The sequence below is a fragment of the Lathyrus oleraceus genome, chromosome 5, assembly GCF_024323335.1.
Source record: "Lathyrus oleraceus cultivar Zhongwan6 chromosome 5, CAAS_Psat_ZW6_1.0, whole genome shotgun sequence".
NCBI classification, from domain to species: domain Eukaryota; kingdom Viridiplantae; phylum Streptophyta; class Magnoliopsida; order Fabales; family Fabaceae; genus Lathyrus; species Lathyrus oleraceus.
This window is the reverse complement of record NC_066583.1, coordinates 485,101,881-485,123,052: the sequence shown is the minus strand read 5'-3', so window position 1 is coordinate 485,123,052 and position 21,172 is coordinate 485,101,881.

Below are 21,172 nucleotides of genomic sequence, written 5' to 3'. Positions count from 1 at the left end.
AAGACCTATGTATGTGGTTGTGGTTAAACCATCAACTCTCCCTAACCAAGACGTAGAGGAGGATGAAGACGCACTAGCTAAGGTGAAGCAAGAGAAAGACCGTTGGGGCATGGTATTTGATGGAGCTGTTAATTCTTATGATAATGGCATTGGGGCAGTGATTATTACTCCTCAAGGCACTCATTTTCTGTTTACAACTAGATTAACCTTCAAATATACGAATAATATGGCTGAGTACGAAACCTGCATTACGGGGCTCGAAGAAACCATTGATCTTAGAATCAAGTATCTCAACGTCTATGGAGATTCGGCTTTGGTTTTTAACCAAACTAAAGGTGAATAGGAGACGAATCAACCCGATTTGATACCATATAGAGATTATGCGAGGAGGATATCAACTTTCTTTACAAAGGTTGAGTTTCATCATACCCCTCATGATGAAAACTGGATGGAAGATACTCTTGCAACATTAGCTTCCTTGATTGTTATGAACTATTGGAATGAAGTTCCTCAGCTGAATGTAATGCGCCTTGATAGGCCAACTCATGTATTTTCTATTGAAGAGATCAAAGATGATAAATCATGGTACCATGTGTAGCGGGGTATTCGTTACCTTTAGATTTATTGACTAAATCAAAAGTAAATCATATAATTCGAGTCGCCACCGCATTTCTATTTATCCAAAGGAAAGGTTAGAAAGCGAACCAAAACCGAGAAGTTTTATCAAATCAAAAACTAATAAAAATGTCAGAGATATGGGGTAAGGGGGTTGGTTATGCAATGGGAAGGTTTTAAGCACCCAAAACATCCTTAGTACTCTAAGGGAGCCATTTTCACCAATGTAGGTTGGTATTTGTGAAAAATATTTGTGCAAACATGATTGGGGACATAAGAAGAGAATATAAAAGTTATTTACAATTTTGTGTTTGAATGGATAAACCCATTGTCTACGTACCATCTTAAAAAAGATTAGGATCAAAACCTCGTAGTTCGGGGTAAAAATCTCAAAAGAAGTTGGTGAATTGATTGGTCCAAAAGCCTTAAGGTCTTTTGTTATCAAAGGGAGAAAACTCAACCTAAAACCACAAATCCACCATGTGAGGAGAGCTTCAACATGCTAGGGAGGGGTTAACCCTATAATAAGCATGGAAGTCTTATAGTCTATCACTAAGGATATAGGTGAGCATTATATCAATCTTTAGGATAACTCAAACCTAATAGCTAATGTTTATGAAAAGCTTTGGCAAAAATGGCCATTGAAACCACAAAAACAATGGAGTGAGTTGTATTTACAAATGAAAAGTATTCACAAAGTATGGTCAAAGTTGACTTAAGGATTCAATTCAAAATAAGTGTTATGAAAAGGAGTTTGGAAAATCAAAATCATAATGCTTAGGTTTCTAATTTTGAAAACAATATTAATGTTTGCACAAAAAGTTTGGCTTGGGTTAGAGTGGAGGGAAGAAGAAGAATGGCTAGGTCCTAAACATGCAAAGATGAAAGGTAGAGAAATAAAAACCATATGGAGTTCCCTTCTTGAGATCATAGTGATGATCCAATTTGCTTTCATCCTTTGGAATTAGCAAGCAAATAGCAAATAACTCAAGAAATCAAGCACATAACAATTAAGCTCCTAGGAATCTTCCAATGGCTTTTGTATCTCTCACTTTGGATGCTCATGACAATGGTTCTTCTAATTGGCAAGTTTGGGATCCCTAGCACACAAGAACACACAAATAAAAAAGTTCCACAATACAAATAAAGAATGGACAAGAGTGAGTTTTAGAATTAGGATCCTTTCAATGTTCATCTTCAAGATTAAGCATTCTAAAGGCATGAGGCCTAGTTTCTCTTTGACAATTTTAAACACTCTAAAGGCATGAGGCCTGGCTGCTCTTCAAACTCCATTAGCATAGGTAAGGTCCTAAAATCTAAGTCCTTTGTCCATTTGCATTGGATTCACACAAACACAACAAAATAAGCACAATAGTATATAAGGCAATTTAGCATTATGTTAGTCATTAGTAGTTAGTGTTAGTGTGCCATAAGGCAATTTAGCATTATGTTAAGCAATCGTAAGTGGACTAATGTAGTAGTCACACCTATCTGAGGTCGGTCAATAAAACTATAGGCAACAAACACAAGTTAGAGATCATGACTAGTAAGCCAAGCTCCTACAACTTGCCATGCCAAAAGAAAAGAAGAATGATCTTGTATGGATTTAGGTTTTTTGCTTAACCAAGAAGCAACTTATCTTTAATGCAAAGCCATTCACTTGATCTTTGATCAAGATGAATTAGATTTGAATCAAAGAAGGTTAAGCCCCTCATATGTCAAGGCTAACCACCAATCATTAACTCATTGATCAAAAAGAAAAAAGAAGAAGAAGAAGAAGAAATGGAAATGTACATCAATGGAATTCAAATGACATAAGCAAAATACATTGATCAAAGATGAATGGAATCAAAGTCAATCAATGGTAAACAGAAGCAAGATGAAACTTAGAAGTCAAGAAACAAATAAAATATTTTTGGTATTTTTGAGAATTAAAATAATACTTGAATTAAAATAATCAAACAAAGGTCAAACTTCAAATCCATTTCAAATCAACTTGGAAAAGTCCAAATGGATCATCCTAAGTTCAACAAGGTCAAACAAAGTTTGACAAATTTTTCATCATTTTTGGAAACCAGAAACTATTTTTAAACAATTAAAAATGAATAAAAAATAACATAATTGAACTAAAATCTCAAATAAATCTCAAATCAATTAAAAAATTGATGAGAATATTTTTCATAGATTCATCATCATTCAAAGATGTTAAGAAAATATTTTTGCATTTTTTGAATATTGAAAACTATTTAAAATGAATTAAAAATAACCAGAAAAGAGAAAATTCACAAAAAATATCAAATGAAAAAATAAAAAATATTAAAAATCATTTTCAGAAACTAGAATTAAAAAGAGAAAAAATGCAATTGGTCCCATATTTTTTGGATTTAAAATGAAAGAGTTATGAATTTTTGAAATAAAATGAAATAACGAAAATAAAATGAAATAAATCAGAAATTAGGAAAAGTCTGGCGCGTTGGATCAAGCTCATTAAATGAGGTGGATGATCATATGGGTGTGAGGCTCGCGCGGATGATGGTCCCAAGTCAATGAGAAACACAGGGCATTATTAAAAGTCATAAGATCTAAAGGCCACGATTCAAACTGGAAATGCAATCAAACAGTCCAGATTCAATCTGGCATGGGGACACCGTCTTCTCCGGCGAGCATGTTAGCTCCGGTGGAAGTTGCAGGTTATGAAAACTTGATGAAAACACACGATCCTCATATCATTGGAAAGATGGGGTGATGTACATCACCCCTGTACCATTGGCTTCCACTCAAGTTCACTACATGAAGAGAAATCTGAGGTGGAAGTTTATGGTGTTCAACCTGAACTTGATGGATTCATGAAATTAAGTACACCAATCAATTGCCTCTTATGAGAGGACTTCAGAGGAACCAACAAACACAAGAAATGATCAATAAATATGGAGTTTCGAATCAAAATAGTTTGGGGGAAAACCTTTGAAGAGCAGCTTTCAAACACTTGATCCACTCCAATTCTCTTGTGCAGCTTGTTCTTGAGATGGAAAGAAAGTGAGGCTAAGGAATTGGAGTTCAATAATCAACCAAGGAAGTTGAAAATTGAAACTGAAAAATGAATGTGAAATGCAAAATTCCTTTGAGTGAAAGGTGAGGATTCAGTTCTGCAACATGTAAGGCGCCTTAAGGTTGGTCATTGATGAAGCTGAGCACTTGTATTTATAGTGAAGCATGATGCAAGCAAGGCAAAATTCATGTGTGCATGGTTTGGATCCTCCATGCATGGGCCTGTACAGGCGCATGTGAGGCCCAAACTCAATTGAAAATGCAAGCTAATCATCAACAAAATGAATTTGGACGTGCAGATTGGAGTGAATTGGTTTGTGTATGAAGTTTCAACATTGTTTCCATAAATGCATACAAACTTTCACCTCTTCGAAAATGCACTTTGCCAAATTGAAACATGGACTTGTGGGTAATGGTTGGAAAGGTCTTGACATGAGGAAAATTTTTTATGTTGAACAAAAATCCATTTGGAGTTGGGAAATTAATGAAAACTGATCATAAAGTTCAAGGTGCAAAACATGTGTATGTGAATTTTGCCAAAATGGACCAACTTCAAGCCCTTCTGTTTCAATGATGAAAGCTCCAAATGACAAAACCTTCAACATCAAAGTTGTATATCTTTTCAATACAATCAATTTGGAATTATATTTTGCATCATTTGGATTTTTGATGAGAAAGTTATGGGCACTTGAGGTTGGACTTTTTCACATTTCAATGACTTTGGTCCAAAGTGACCTATAATGTTCTGTATTATCATATGTACTTCTTTTAGTATTATAAAATTTTGTTCAACATAACAAATTAAGTAGACATCTTAAAATTTCCAATTCATTTTATCCCACCTCAAAATCATGAAAAATGAGTGAGTTAGGTCCTTGGGAAGTTGACCCAAAATTAGGGTTTCAGTCAAAATGACCTATAATGTTTTGAAATGGATGATGACCTTCCAAGATTCAAATAAATTTTTGATGAACATGAAAGTTTTTCATATGGTTCTTAAGAACATTTTTTCTCTTTGGGTCATCTTCATTTGACAAACACATCAAAAGTTAGGTCTCAGTGGATTTCAAAATAGTCAGATGAATTGACTAATCAACTTCTCAAGTCCAAACTTCAAATCTTGATGAGTTAATGATTGAGGAAACTCAAATAGGCACATATATGCATGAAATGATGAATTAAAGAACTTCCCTTGATTGTATTTGATCATGGGTTGAGGTTGCTTCATGAGCAAGGAACAGTTGATACACAGTTGAATTAGGGTTTCCTTAGGAAACAATCCTCAAGCCCTTTGGTTTATCTTGATCAAATTGAAAAATTGAGATACTCGGGAGGAATATATGATGATTGAGAGCTTTGTGAACCATTTTCATGCTTGCTTTCAACTTCATCTGGCCATTCTTTGAGCATAAGGGCCTCTTAGGAGCCTTGGATCACATGCTTGCTTGAGCTACAAGTCAAATGATGTTAGTGACATATTTTTGTGCTTTTGGTTAGTAAACAAAATGAGAAAATCAATAATATACAATTAAAGCATGCTTGGTGGTCTCAAACCAACTCACACAAGTCCCACCCTAGGGTTAAGGAGCCAAGATGTTATGATCCTTGAGGCAAATGCAATGTGCAATGATAAGATACCGTGAGGGATCTTAGGGTCAAAATTAGGGTCTTACACCATGATATTAAGTGTTTCCTCCAAAGTCAGATTTACCCGCTTGGGGCATCTTTGAGAGACAAGAAGACTTTGAGAAGACTGGCTGGTAACTTCTACCTGAACGGTGATGTGCTTTACAAGAGAAATTTCGATATGGTTTTGCTCAGATGTATGGATAAACACGAAGCAGGCCTATTAATGACTGAATTCCATGAAGGTTCCTTTGGCACTCATTCCAATGGACATGCTATGAAAAAGAAGATGTTGAGAGCAGGTTACTATTGGATGACAATGGAATCCGACTGCTGCAAATACATGAAGAAATGCCACAAGTGTCAAATCTATGCGAATAAGACTCATGTTCCTCCGACCCTTTTGAATGTCATTTCCTCTCCATGGCTCTTATCCATGTGGGTAATTTATATGATTGGAGTGATATAGCCTAAGGCATCAAATGGACATCGGTTCATTAAAGTGGCTATTGACCACTTCACGAAGTGGGTTGAAGTGGCATCATATGCTAATGTAACCAAGCAAGTTGTTGTGAGGTTTATCAAGAATCAGATTATATGTTGATATGGTGTGCAAAGTAAGATCATTACTGATAATGGATAGAACTTGAATAACAACATGATGAAAGAGCTCTGCAAAGATTTCAAAATAGCACATCATAACTCTTCTCCCTACAGACCCAAGATGAATGGGGTTGTTGAAGCTGTAAATAAGAATATTAAGAAGATTATCCAAAAGATGGTTGTCACGTACAAAGTTTGGCATGAGATGCTCCCATTCGCTTTGCATGGGTAACGTACATCCGTTCACACTTCGACAGGGGCAACCCTTTTCTCTCTTGTTTATGGCATGGAAGTTATGCTCCCCGTGGAGGTTGAGATCCCATAAATGCGTGTGTTGATGGAAGCCAAGCTGACTGAAGCTGATTGGTGTCAGACCAGGTTTAATCAGTTCAATTTATTTAAAGAAAAAAGATCGACTCTCATGTGTCATGTTCAATTATATCAACAGAGAATGAAGAAAACTTTCGACAAGAAGGTCAAACCTTGTGTGTTTCGAGAAGGTGACCTCGTGCTCAAGAAGATCTTATCTTCCAAACCTGATTCTATGGGCAAATGGACTCCTAACTATGAAGGCCCATATGTTTTCAAGAGAGCCTTCTCAGTCAGTGCATTGATTCTTACAACTATGGATGGTGAAGAGTTCACTCGTCTTGTGAATGTCGATGCAGTCAAGAAATACTTCGCCTAAAAAAAAGAATAGCTCGCTAAGTTGAAAACCCGAAAGGGAGGCTTAGGCAAAAGTGAACGTCTCGGTGGATTGAAAACCCGAAAGGGCAGTCCAGGCAAAAATTAGAGACATAAAACAAAAAAAGCATCTCGGTAATTGAGTACCCCACCTTGGGGAAATCTAGGCAAAAACTAAGGATTATGGCAAGTAATTTCATCTAGATAGACCTGATCGTTGAAGCAACATTACTGTCATTTGGTTCTGATTCATCATTCTCAATCCAGGACAAAGCACAATTGGATTTCAAAGTCGGTAGGGAGAGTCATGGTCATTGTATTCAATGTAGCCTTTTTTTCATGTATATTACCATTTTCAAACTTTGTAAAGATCCATGGAGTTCTTCCATTTGCGGACCACCATTTTATTAAATAAAGTTGAGCCTTTATCCAATTAGTTGTTATTCTTATTTGTTTCTGTTTAATAAAATTGCATTTTTATGATGATAGTTTTTGAAATAAAAATCAATGAATAACCATTTTTTTGAAATAATAAGGCATTTACTTTAAGAACATTGAATTTTAAAAAGGAATGTCAACATCAATCTGAGAACGGTAAGTCTTGACGTGTGAAACATTTTTGCCTTCCCTAAGCAGTGTTTGGAGGCGTCTGCTCCCCAAACAATTTGTTGTTTATCCCCGGTAGAGCTTTTGTGTTGTTCTCCTTGTAGTTCATCATCTTTCTCCAGTTGAGAGCCTTTATGGATTTTCATTCTCGGTTTGCGTATTTTGTGATTGAACCTTGGATCTCCAGTAAAACCCTTATTTGGTTTTTAGATCCCCAACACACCTTTATTTTTTTGTTACATAGTTGTGGCTTTGTTTCTCCCTTAGTGAGTTCTTGCAAGTCTGGTTGATATTTGGTACCTTGGAATTGGTTTATTTCTCAATCCCCCCAGAAGAGTCTTATGACTAATTGTTTTCCTTTTGAGGAATTTGTTTGCATTTTGCATTCCTGTGCGGTGTTTAGTTTGTTGTTAGAGATAATCCCCACGCATAATTTGTCCTGGAGGATTTTGATCCCCAGTGAAGTCCCCACAGAGTTGATCTTGATTGATGAAATATCCAGTTGGAATTTATCTTCTCACCGGTTCCCCACTCAGAGTTTTGCCTCTTGTTGTGACGTGGACTCCCCAGGGAGTTTCCTCTTCTGGTGAAATATCTTCCCATTCAGACTATATTTGATTCTGAGCAGTATTGATGTAGTCGTTCCCTGTAGGTTTGTCTCCCATTTGATATGGTGTTGACCTAAAATACCCCACAGTGTTGACTTGTTGCTATGATATATATATATATATATATATATATATATATATATATATATATATATATATATATATATATTATATATATATATAATATATATATATATATATATATATATATATATATATATATCCCTCGACTTGAGATGTGGATCCTCAATAGGTCTCTCTTATCCTCAGCGTGTTGGTTGATATCCTCAACAGTGCTTTCGTCTCATACGAATTCCCAAGCTGTATTTTCTCCTCTCCCAAAGAGTTTGAGATTTAAGCAAGATCTTTGTCAATCGTTACTTATCCCATAGCAGTTATTCCTCCTCTCTTGAGAGTCGAGTATTGAAGTTAGATTTGTTTTAATCCCCGTGACTGCTACTGATAGATGTGTATTCTTCATTTCCTTTGAGCGCTGAGTCTTCAACAGTTTTTGGTTGGATGCATGTTCTCCATGTCTTTCCCCAACCAGAGTTGAGCATTGAATTCGGATTGTGATATCCCCAACCTTCCTTGAGTACATGGTTGCGTACTATCACCAGGGAATTGAATATTTGAAGATAGGATTTATATCCTCGAGGATTTATTTTCATCCCAAGCAGGTTCTGCAGTTGGTGTTCCCATCTTGTTGAGATTAGTCTAGTATCTAATTATGATGATTGGATCTTCATGTTTGTATCCTTTGTGCTCATTTGTCAACATAATCATATACATACTCATGCATATACATACATAAGCATAACATCAGATATTTCATTGTGAATTTTTATGCATTGACCTGATTTTTATGATCCCCTGCTTTGGTGATATCATTTCGCCATGCAGATGTGGTGTGTCTGTCCTCCTTCAATGTAGAGTGTGAGATCCTTAAGTAGAAAGAGTTTATCCTTTCTTCTTCCCCCACTAAGTTATTTCCTCATGGATGATTATTATTTTTGTTTCCTCCCCAGTTCATTATATGGATGGAACTACTCCCCTCGAGTTATATCCTCATTGGGTTGAGTCTTGTTTGATGTTTCTTTCTGGTTCTTACCTAGATAGATCTTTTGGTCCTCCGAGAGTTTATTACCCAGTAACTAGTAATATCCTTATTGATGTTGAGTACTTTACCTGTGTTAATTTACCCAGTAACTGGTAAAAGGTAATTTATGTCTTTGATTTCCCCAGCGAATTTACTTTCGTTTCCCCAACGAGTTATCTTTTCTTTTTGCCAGCAGATTATCATTGCTCAATTACCCAGTAACTGGTAATTGTTTATCCTTTTTTCTAGCTGGTCGTTTTTATGTTATCTACCCAGTAACTGGTAGTTAATAAAACTTCTCATTGATTTTTCCCCCGATAATTTATCCTTGATATGTTACCCAGTAACTGATAATGGATATTCTCCCTTTGGTCTTCTTCCCAGTAACTGGTAGTTGTAAATCCTGCTTTTGTTCTCTTTGGTCTTCTACCCAGTAACTGGTAGTTGTAAATCCTACTTTTTTATTTCCCCAGTAGGCTATCCTTACCCGGTAACCGGTAATGGATATTCCTCCCTTTTGAGTATATTACCCAGTAACTGGTAATATAACTCTTTCTTGTGGTTGATCACCTTTGATAAGCTACCCAGTAACTGGTAGTTGGTGATTCTTCCTCCTTTTCCTTAGCGAGTCATCCTTGATATGTTGCCTAGTAACTAGTAATGGATGTTCCTCTTCCCGAGTGTATTATCTTCCGTTTTAAGCTACCCATTAATAGATAGTAGATAATATATCTCTTTTACTCTTGTGTTGAAGTTTGACTTTCCCAGTTGAGTCCGGATTCATATCTCCGTGTCAAATCGAACTTCCGTCTTTCCCTAGCAGATGTGTTAAGTGTTTTAGCGTTGTTTCAATTTACTTTTGTTGTTTGAATATCCTTCATTTACCAGTTAAGAATGGTAGTGGATATTTATTTTGTTTGAATATCCTTCTTTTACCAGTTAAGCATGGTAGTGGATAATTCTTCGTGTTGTCCCTTTGTGGACACTTTGTTGTTTTGGGTTGTTTATCCTTAGTTTACCTCAGTAAAAGGTAATGGATAATCCAATTCACGCTTATCCCTAATGGATAGTTTCCTGCTGTATTGGTGGTATCCCGATACATGTAGATTTTTCTCCAGTTCGAGTCTTTCCATTGATTTATTTTCATGGAACCCCTCGTGTCTCCGACAGCTTTTAAGTCGTAGCCTGGCCTACACATATCTTATTATCCCTAGAGTCTATGTCTCCTCAGTGAGTTTTCCTTATAGAATGCATTATGCTCCTGTGGACTTTCATTTTCTTCCGGATTCTTTTCCTTTGTGGCAATATATCCCCCACGAAGATTATATTTTGCATTCATATCATATGCATCATAAGGTCTCTTAGGGACCAAAATTTCTTTCTTGTTATTAATATTTAAGTCCATTATACCACGTTGATACGAAGATTTTAACCTTCACATCTCCGGATAGAATAACCTTAAATAGGGGAAGTTGTAAGACCCTAAATTTGACCCCTAAGATCCCTCATGCCATCTCATAGCTTTGCATTGGCATTGGGATCACACCTTGGTATTCTCTTCACCTATCATTCATTGGGTTTGTATTGGGAGAGATCACCAAGCATATATGACTGTATCATACTTTATTTTCTTTGTTTACTAATCAAAATACAAAAATATGTCTAGTATAACTTTGTTTCTTTTGTAGGTAGTGTGTGTGTGTTCATTTGTGCCCCACCAAGCCCATAACTAGGGTTTGAGACCCTCAATGTAAGAGATCAAGCACAAAAAGGTCCACATTGGTTCTAAACATAATATATGGATCCCCATCTTTTTTATTTGTCATTTTGATCAAGAGTTCATCAAGATTTAGAAGCTTATTCGTCAAGGAGACGCTAATTCATTTGGGTATCTTGTGTGCCTTATGTTGCATCTCGAAAAATACGATCCCTCGCGATGGTCGCGGAAAACATTAGTTCGAATAGAGTCGTCACCGAACTTTATTTATCCCAATGAAGGAATAGAAAAATATCGATAAAACCTTTGAAAATAGAATAATGGTCGTCGCAACCATATTCAGGTTCAGGAGTCGATTACACAAGGGGAAGGTATTAGCACCCCTCATGTCCATTGTACTCAACGGAAACATTTTAGTTAAACTTGCGATTTGAATGTTAGCTTATGTTGTTTCTTTTCTTCAAGTTAATAAAAATGTTGAAAAGAGATGGATGGAGACCTCAAAAGGGGGGAAAAGGGAGGTTTTTTATTAGTGTGCTCACCAAGATCTCGCAATCTCGTGCCTACGTATCCTTATGGTGCAATAAGGAAATAAAAGCATTTATAGTTCGGGGAACTACGGTTGGTTGGTGTCTTTTGATGAACTATTGTTTAGATCACGTTCTAAAGGCTAAATGTTGGCTTGTCTACTCTCGGCGGAGGCTTAAACACTGGTTTGTTGTGCGCGTTAGAAAGGATTAAACAATGTTCTTTTTGAAAAGGTTTTCGATCACACGGGGGAGAGGAAAGAGGTTTGATAAGTTGAATGTGTTTTAATAAACAAGTGCTTAGATCGCATTCTAACGGTTAAATGTTGGCTTGCATGCTCGCAGTGGAGACTTAAATGCTAGTTTGTATATGCATTAGAAAGGATTAAGCAATGTCCTTATGAGAAGTAGATTTTGATTGATTAAAGTTTGTTAGGATTGAACACGTGTCTAGATTGCATTATAATGGTAAAACATGGCTTGCTTACTCACGACGGAGGCTTAAGCGCAAGTTTGTACGCGTTAGAAAGGATTAGGAAAATGTTCTTCATAGAAGAAGTTGTTGATCACACGAGGGCGAGAGATTAAGTTAAATTTGTGTCGAATGATTTATAGGAGAATGACGAATATTTGGTAAGAACGAGACGTGAGCCTTGGAACCAATTAATCGGGGTAATACCGGAATGCTAGATCCCAATTACACCTTTTTCATTCGATGTATTTATGAAATTGTTGGATGGACAATGAGCTTTCAAGAGATAATTCAAAAAGTTCCCTTAGAATGCTAGACTCTAATGACCCACCTTTTTGTCCAAGTTTTCATGTTGTTTTAGAAGCGAAAGAGTGAATGAAAGGCTATTTCAAGACTTGTGCCTCAAGAGCGTTCATTCGAAGGTTCAAGGAATGCGAGACTCCAAGAACCTTCTTCTTTCGTGTTTGATTAAGAAAATAATTTTTAATGTTATGTTTGATTGGGAAGAGATTTGAATTCGCATTGGTAATGAATTAATCGGGTTTGAAAGGAATCACTTAGCATATCAATCATCTAATTGATTTAATTATAATTAAGTAGGCCAGGTCTCATTGTAAGAAAGCCCAAGACTAAGCTATGTGAGGTTGATGGCGATACTAAAAACTATCGACTTACATAGGTTTTTTGAAGAAGGGATCGACATTTGAATCGAGAATTATTTGATTTATTTTTTAAATTGGTTTGGATTGATGATGAAATTGAATTGGTATTGGTTTTGAAATGATGCGAAATTGTGATAGTGAAAGAAATCGATCAATTTCTAGTTAACGAAATTAATTTATTAAAATTAGGTTAAAACAATAATTAAGATTAATTATCGAAATTATTTAATTAAATCAAATAATCAAATTAATTAAAATCAATTAATCCAAATTAACTAATTAAACAAAATTTAATTAAATAATTAATTTAATTAGAATGAAAATGGAACAAGTAACAATGTCGATTTAAAAACGCTAATGTGCTCAAAAACCGGTTTGTACGTGATGACAATAGGATTAATGTCACACGCAAGATCATAACACGGCGAAAATATTCCATTGATATACTAAAATTTTGGCAGAATATCGGCATGAAATTGTTGAACCCGTGATTCAAAGTCCAAGTTATTTACCATAAAAAATTAATAGCAACCATATAAATAATTTACAATATCCCAAATATAATACCACCCATGGGAGGTGTAAAAATGGTAAATGGGCAAAAAAATTAATGACCACAACCCAAGTTAAATCCAATTAACACTAGTAAAACAAAACAAATACAAAAGATGAATTTAGAACAAGGGGCAGCATCCCATTTGGTTTGATTAAGCCATTTTCCTAAACCTTTACAATTATCCAATGGCCAACAGACATTTGGCGATGCTATTAAAAATAAATGAAACAAAATTAAAACAAAAGAAGAAGAAATGTATCCATTACCAAGCCATTCCACCTATCGTATTCAGCAAACACTATCGTGTTCAATAAAACTCATGTTTTCAGCAAGCATTTTCAAAGCAAAGTTCAAAATTAGCAAGAATTGAAATCCTTCATTAACTAAATTCCTAAATCAGGGATCAAAACATGAATTTATTTTTACCGCAACGACGAACTTCCTAATGCGTGTTGATCGGAGCTGGGCGAAATCCATGGTGGAAGTTGACGTGGGTGAGCGGTGATTTCTGCGACCGTGCGGTTCATCGCATTGTTTAATGGCGTGGGCGATGTTGGTTCCATTGTCGTTGATGTATGCATGGAGTTCTTCCACCATAGTTTTTGGAGGTTCTTGTTCTTTCATATGAGATGAACAACCTGGATATATTTCAACAACAAATACACCACAAACAAATAAACATTCCGAATTCACAGTTGATTCCAAGAAAGACCAGAGGAGTAACAAAAATGGTAAATCTCGACCGCAAACGTTGGAGGAATAACAGAGTTGGAGAGAGAGTATTTCACGGAAGAACTGAGAAAAGGTGGTTTGAATTCGTAGCTCATTGATGGTGGTTTAAGCTAAGTCGGATTGGAGTTGTCAATGTTTTCGCGACAGTGAGATAATGACCTCGCCGTCGCCGATTGATGAGGTTGAGATGAACGGTGGATTCTGAAGATGGTGAAAGCGGAAACTAAAGTGTGTTTGGATACCAAATGGAGGTACAGAGGGAGAACGGTGAGAGAGATCTGACGGAAGGTTTGCGAGAAGACAGAGTGTGAAGGTTGTTGTGTGAGTCACGGCGGAAGAAAGGTTTTCACAGTGGCTTTCGGTGGAAAGGAATGAGACAGTTATTTTCAGGAGGAAAATAGATTTATGATTTGTTCTTTTTTCCAATCCCCCCCCCCATATTTCCTTCTTTCTTTTTTCCTTTCTTGTTACCGTTTGAGTGGAGGGTCTTTTGGTGGTCCAGCTAAGATCTGTTGTGAGTGGACGGGAGAATAATGTGTGTGGAGTGAGAATGGGATGCGTGTCCCTTCGGAATGGGTGGTCACTCCACCTTTTCCTCAATCCCCTTTATCCTATCTTTCTGTTGACAACTATCTTCCACAACCAAATTGTATTCACAATTGAGAATAAATATCTAAAGGATGGGCGACACATGGCAGGATGCTCTCTTCCTTCCAACAATTTTCTTCCGCCTTTTATTTCCTATGTTTCTTTATTATTTTGTTTTTGAACTTTTAAAATATGTTAAAAAATAAATAAGATAACCAAAATTCAAACTAAAAGCTTAGTTAATTCTAATTAACTATCCTGATTATATAGAATGAAAAACAAAGATGAACAGTTTAAAAATAAATAAAAATCAGACACCAAAGTGTTTAAACAAATAAATTGAATGCCCCAAAATGATCAGTGCGAAATTAACTTATTGGAAAAATACAACGTTTCTTTTAATTCTAAAATAAATTTTAACCGGTTAAACAATCATATGTTGATCAAAGAGAAGTCGAAACAAAACAACGAGCATATCAGGTTAAACTACACGAACCATAGATTAATAATGCTGATGTCTGCAAGCTCAATTTCGAAACTTTTTACCCATTGATTTTGCATGCACTTTGAGAAATAATTTAACCAATTTGTCTATATATTCGAGAATTTATTTTGACTGATATTTTAGGTATTATTTATGATGAAATGCATGTCATGCTATACTACTGATGCAAACTGAAAATAAAATCAAATTTATGAAAGTTTAAAAAATGTCCGGACAAAATTGGGGTATGACAGCTACCACTTTTTTATTAACTTGAATTAGAAGGTAAGAATGACGGTAGTCTTCGTACATTCGTGGTGGAAGATAATTAAATATGAAAAGACCTTAATTTTGTCCTTTGAAATTCAAGGAAGAAATGAAGAAAGAAAATGTAGTGAGAAATACAGTAAGAAAAGTTATTAGAAGGTAAATGAAACAATCAAGACTCTTTGGGAATCACCAGAACAATATCTTGGATGCCATGATCGAGATATTCCAACAACGGGATGATATCTTGACTGAATCTAAGACTTTCTGAAAATTAGCAGAACAGTGTCTTGAACTAAATACATGAGATTCTCTGAGGATCAATGAAGCAGTATCTTACATGATATAATCGAGATATTCCAACAAGGGAATGATACCTCAATCATATCTAAGATTCTCCTAGAATACTTAGAGCAATATCTCAAAAACAAATGAGATTCTTCGAATCAAATGAATCAGTATCTCAAGCGACAAATGAGATTCTCTGAATCAACGAAGCAGCATCTTATATGATATAATCAAGATATTTCAATAAGGGGAATGATACCTCAATCGTATCTAAGACTCTTCGAGGATACTAGAGTAGTATCTCCAAAATCAACTGAGATTCTTCATATTAATGAAGCAGTATCTCAAACAGATAAATGAGATTCTTCAGATAAATGAAGCAGTATCTCAAATGTTCATCTGTTGAGGGAAATATTTTAGGAAAGACTCCCTTTGGAGGAGATTTACTGGCAAAGCTCTGTGGGGGGAAAACTCATAAGAGTCTTTTTTAAGGTAACCTCCGCTTAGGGAGCAATGAAGAAAATGTTAGGGACTATCATTATCAACCATAAAGTTGAAGAATGACTTGCTGGGAAATAATTCCACGAGCACATGCAGGGTAATAACTTTATATAGAAATAAGGAATGTCCAAAATATACATGAATGACCCTGGATCCTGATATTTTGGTGTGATTTTTGTATGATGTTCCACGTTGGGTGTAAATACCATGCATGGGATAATGCATGAGATGCATGCAGGGATGCAATTGCTGTGGATATTTAGGATGTGCATGGGAATGCAACTGATTTTTGATTTTGTATAAGGTTATGCATAATTATGCTGATGATTGATGGGATTATGTTTGATGAATCTTCCTATTTGGCAGGAAAATTAGGCATGAACTGATGCATGAGACACATGTGGGAATGCAACTGGGTACTTGGATTTTTTTGTAGGGATTTATTTTGTTTCTGAAGAGATTATTGGGGAATATCGTCATCAAAGGGTTGATGGAATATAGTGAATGTCGTCATCAAAGGGTTGATGGAAAAATAATTTGTCATCATCAGGGGGCTGATGGAAAGGTAATTGTCATCGTCAAAGGATGGACGGAAAAGATTGTCATCATCAGAGGGCTAATGGAAAAGAATCTGTCATCGCCAAAGGTTTGATGGAAATAAGTAAGGGATGGCATCACCAAAGGGTTGGTGGGAAAGGAATTATATATGTAGTATCATTGTCAAAGGGTTAACAAAAAGAAACTTCACCATGGAGTGGCATCATCAAAGGGTTAATGGAAAAAATCTATCATCGTCAAAGGATTGACGGAAAGAAACTTCACTATGGAGTGGCATCATCAAAGGGTTGATGGAAAAGAAACTATATATGTAGTATCATCGTCAAAGGATTGACAGAAAAAGACTTCACTATGGAGTGGCATCATCAAAGGGTTGAGGGAAATAATTAAAGGATGCCATCACCAAAGGGTTTGTGGAAAGGATTTCACTGTGGCGTGACATCATCAAAGGGTTGACGGAAAGGGTTTAACTATGGCGTGACATCATCAAAGGGTTTATGGAAAAGACTGTCATCATCAGAGGGCTAATGGAAAGGTAACTATCATCGTCAAAGGGTTGACGGAAAGGATTGTCATCATCAGGGGGTTGATGGAAAGGTAATTCTCATCGTCAAAGGGTTGATGGAAAAGATTGTCATCGTCAGAGGGTTGATGGAAAAGAATTTGTCATCGTTAAAGGGTTGATGGAAAAGATTGTCATCATCAGAGGGCTGATGGAAAAGATGGTCATCATCAGAGGGCTGATGGAAAGATAACTGTCATCGTCAAAGGGTTGACAGAAAGAAACCTCACTATGGAGTGGCATCATCAAAGGGTTGATGGAAAAAATCTATCATCGTCAAAGGGTTGACGGAAAGAATAATGAATTTCATCACCAAAGGGTTGGTGGAAAAGAATCTGTTGTAAAATGTCGTCATCAGAGGGCTGATGGAGGAGATTGTCATCATCAGAGGGATGATGGAAAAGAAAAACCAGGTTATTTCCTCATCAAAGTGTTAATGGGAAGGAATTATTATGTCATGTATGCATATGGTACATGTTAATGAAGATTTATCGTTTTTGCGAGAAAGATTTTTTTTTATATGCAACTTCCTGATTTGGAAGGAATGTCATGTGTGTTTATTGTATGCAGTGCATGTGGTAATGCAAGAGGGTTATTGGTCGTTTTTGGATTGGTCTCCCTTTTTCGAAGTTGATACTTTCTGGGTACCAATGTTGATTGGATTTGAGTTTTTGAAGATGCCAGCAAAGTGTACTTTAGTGGTTGCCAATATGGATTAGACTTTGGTTTTGGAGAAAGGTTATGACTTCCCGACACTCGGTATTTTGACTTCCCAAGTTAAATCTCTTGCTGATAAGCTGCATGTTTACTCTTGAGAGAACCTCAACTTCTTTGCTTGATATGCCCTTATGGAATGCAAATGATTTAATGAGCGTAGCAACGTAATCAATGCATGATGATTATGCTCTTGCTCTTCCCTAAGGCTCTTTATAACTTGTCTGCCTCAGCCTGTAGGGCCTTTGAAGGAATTCACCTTTGAAAGGAAAGCCTAGGAACATATATACCATGGTTTGAACCAATTTTTCCCCACTGTATGAATCTTTCAGTAGTTTTCCCCTGATTGAGATTTTGAAAGGCTTGCCCCAGATGGACTGAATATTTTGAAATTATATGCCTCCTTGATCAATTGATGCTTGGAGATTTATCTTTTAGGCTAACTAGTTCTTTGGTTAACATAGTCAATGGATGCAATGCCCCTGATCCATAAGGTTAAGAGGTGTTTTTGCTTTGGGTCAACATTGACGAATGATCAAGTTCTTCTCTGATTGCTTCTTTAAAGTTCCTTAATATCAAGTACTTACTTCCAGTTAAAATTGTTTATTTAATCAATGGTAATTTTAATACGATATTCATGCAGGTTTGAAAAATCATTTATTGAGGTGATGTGATAGTGTGTGACGAATGAACCATTAGTTCAAACACAATGCTAATTTAAGCTAGTTTTTCAAAGATACATCGAGAATATGATACGAGTACAAGTGATTAGCAAAAAACTAGGAGTCAGTTTACGCAACCTTGTTGTAGTATGCTTTCAGAATAAACCATGCTTCAATTAGGTATTTTAAGGGTTGTAATGTGGCTTGGTTCATGGTTATAGAAACAAAGGATGTAAGGCTTAAATTTTGTTTTAACCCCACCCCTTCTTCGTGATGATTCTCCAGTCCTATATTCAGTTAATCCAACACACATATTCGTCTTCCAAGAGAATTCAACAGTGTAAAGATGAAGATTCAAGATTCGCTTGAAATGGCAGTCACCTTTTTTTTGGATGTTGGTGCCCCTTTGGTTTTGGTGTGGTGGTCACCGGATCTAGTTTTTGCTTTTGTTGAGGATTTTCATTGCCTCTTTTGATTTTCGTTTTGATCCCTAACATTTTCCTGGACCTCTTTTTGAAGCTTTAGTCCATCGAGATTGCCCTAATTTTTGCCTAAGTCGCCTTTTAGGGTATCGACTTAGCTAGCTTTTCTTTGGTGATTTTTTTAGAGGATGTGACTGCCAAGTCATTGGTCATTGAAGAACAACCAACATAACATTTGGATTTTGCAAGGTTCCTTCTGACACTTCAGATGTGTACGAAGAATATCACGTGGTTGCTCCTCATATGGGATATTTCATCTTGTAATTCAAATGAGTAGTCAGATTAAGTGAACACTACCCTGCCCCAGGTTAAATGTAAGGGTTTTTTAGATCCGAAAGAAACTCCTACTTCTAGGCTCGAAGTGGTTAACTAGGGATTAACTTCTTATCTCTCCAGTGTTTGGGAATTTGAAACAATGCATGTACATCATCAACAGGGTTTTATTCAAAGCATACTATTAGAAATTATGGGTATTTTATTTTCATCATCCTCCCTTCAATCTTTCTAAAACAACAATTTGATAAATGAATGGGAGATTTTTTTTATATATATGGAAAATATGAGTGAATACGAAAGGATTCGTTCAAAACATGCATGACCATTTCATTAATATTACCATTAAAGGTAAACAACAATACTTAAAAGCAAACAAGTGTTTAATATGAAAAGAAAATACAAATTGAAATGCTAAAATAGCCAAATGATTGCCAATGCAAAGGAAGCTCTCTCGTGCTTGGTTCGCTGGCGGGATAGCCTCCTTTAGAGTTGGTCTATCTGGTTTTTCATCGAGTCAACATCTCATCTCAATGCAATATGACTTTGCTCCAATAGATCCATGATCTTTCAAGGGATACTTCAGGTCCGATATGAGTGTCGGGGAATCAGCTGCAGGTTATGGCCAAAGGATGGGATAACTTTTTTGGTAAGTGACATGCATGCATGATGATGAATTCAAATGAATGCTTTTTTTATATTTGGGTATGCAAAGAAAATGTAATTCAGGTATAGTTAGGATCCAGGATAACATGAGTATTACAGAACAGCCTACTGGGTAGGTGTCGCAGCCTGAAAAATCCAGTGGTGTGATAAAACAACCGGCGAAAGAAAATGACAGAAGAGTCGCCACCGTGCGTTATTTATCCCAAAGGAGGGAAAGGAAACGCTCGAAGTAAACCTGGAGAAAAGGAAAGGAAAAGACAAGGTCTCGCAACCAAATCCTGGGTTCGGGAGTCGATTATGCGAAGGGAAGGTATTAGCACCCCTACGCATCCGTAGTACTCTACGGGATCCACTCTTGTTTGTTTCTTGTCTAAAGGGTGTGTGTTTATCTAACGTACTATTTACTAAAAGGGTCAAGAGAAAAGTGACTCGCACGGATGTCGCATCCACTGCATACGTATCTCATCTGAATATGAGAATCAGAGTCTTCGTAGCTCGGATACCTAAGGGTTAAGGATAAGTGTGCTCGCTAAGACATCGCGTCTTATGCCTACGTATCTCATCGGGAATGAGAATCAGAGCAAAACGTAGTTCCACTAACTACGGGAATAAGGGTCTCGATTGCAGCTAGGGCAAGAGAAAGGGAATGTCTCGATCGCAACGAGGGCGAGAGAAAGGATTGCAACGAGGGCGAAAGCAAACAAGGATTAGTTGTTAGTCGTTAGTCAAACTCGGCAAGACATCGCATCTTGTGCCTACGTATCTCATCTGAACATGAGAATCAGAGTTGTCGTAGTTCGGCTACACGCACGCCAAACAAACAAACACACAAGCAGGCAAACATGGAGCCTGAGTGCCAATCACTGGACTTACATCAGCATCCGAACCAAAACACACACAAAAAGGCAAACGTGGAGCCCGAACGCCAATCACTGGACTTACATCGACATCCGAACCAAAACACACGCACACTGGAACCCGAATGCCACTCGATGGACTTACATCAGCTTCCAAGCACACAACAACCAAACAAGTTAATAGGGAGTCGGGAACTCGAGCCTATAACTGTCAAACACACACACAAAAAGAAAGAAAAGTGTGCCCGGAGAGATCTCGCACGATCTCCTGCCTACGTACCTCATCTGGTATGAGAATCAGGGCGACGTAGTTCCCCTGGTGGGGATACAGGACTAGCCTAACCAGATAACAGAGGGAGACACAACTAGGGAGACTACGACTCGAGCCTAGATGTTATCATGCAAAATCATCCCTAAGTTAAGGTTTCTAGCTAACTTGCACAGGAAGCAAGCCTATCCTAAACATGACTTGCACGGGGAGCAAGCCAAACCAAACCTAACTTGCACAGGAAGCAAGCTAAACTAAACCTAACTTGCACAGGAAGCAAGCTAAAGCAAACACACAAGCACAAGTAGCACACACTATATGCAAGCAATGGGCTCAATCAAGGTTAGGTTTTAGTCGAGGGGTCATATCAACCTCAACAAACAAACCACTGGAACTAGGTGGATGGTGCTCTTAACCTTGACATTGAGAGCCAAGGTGAAGCAGATG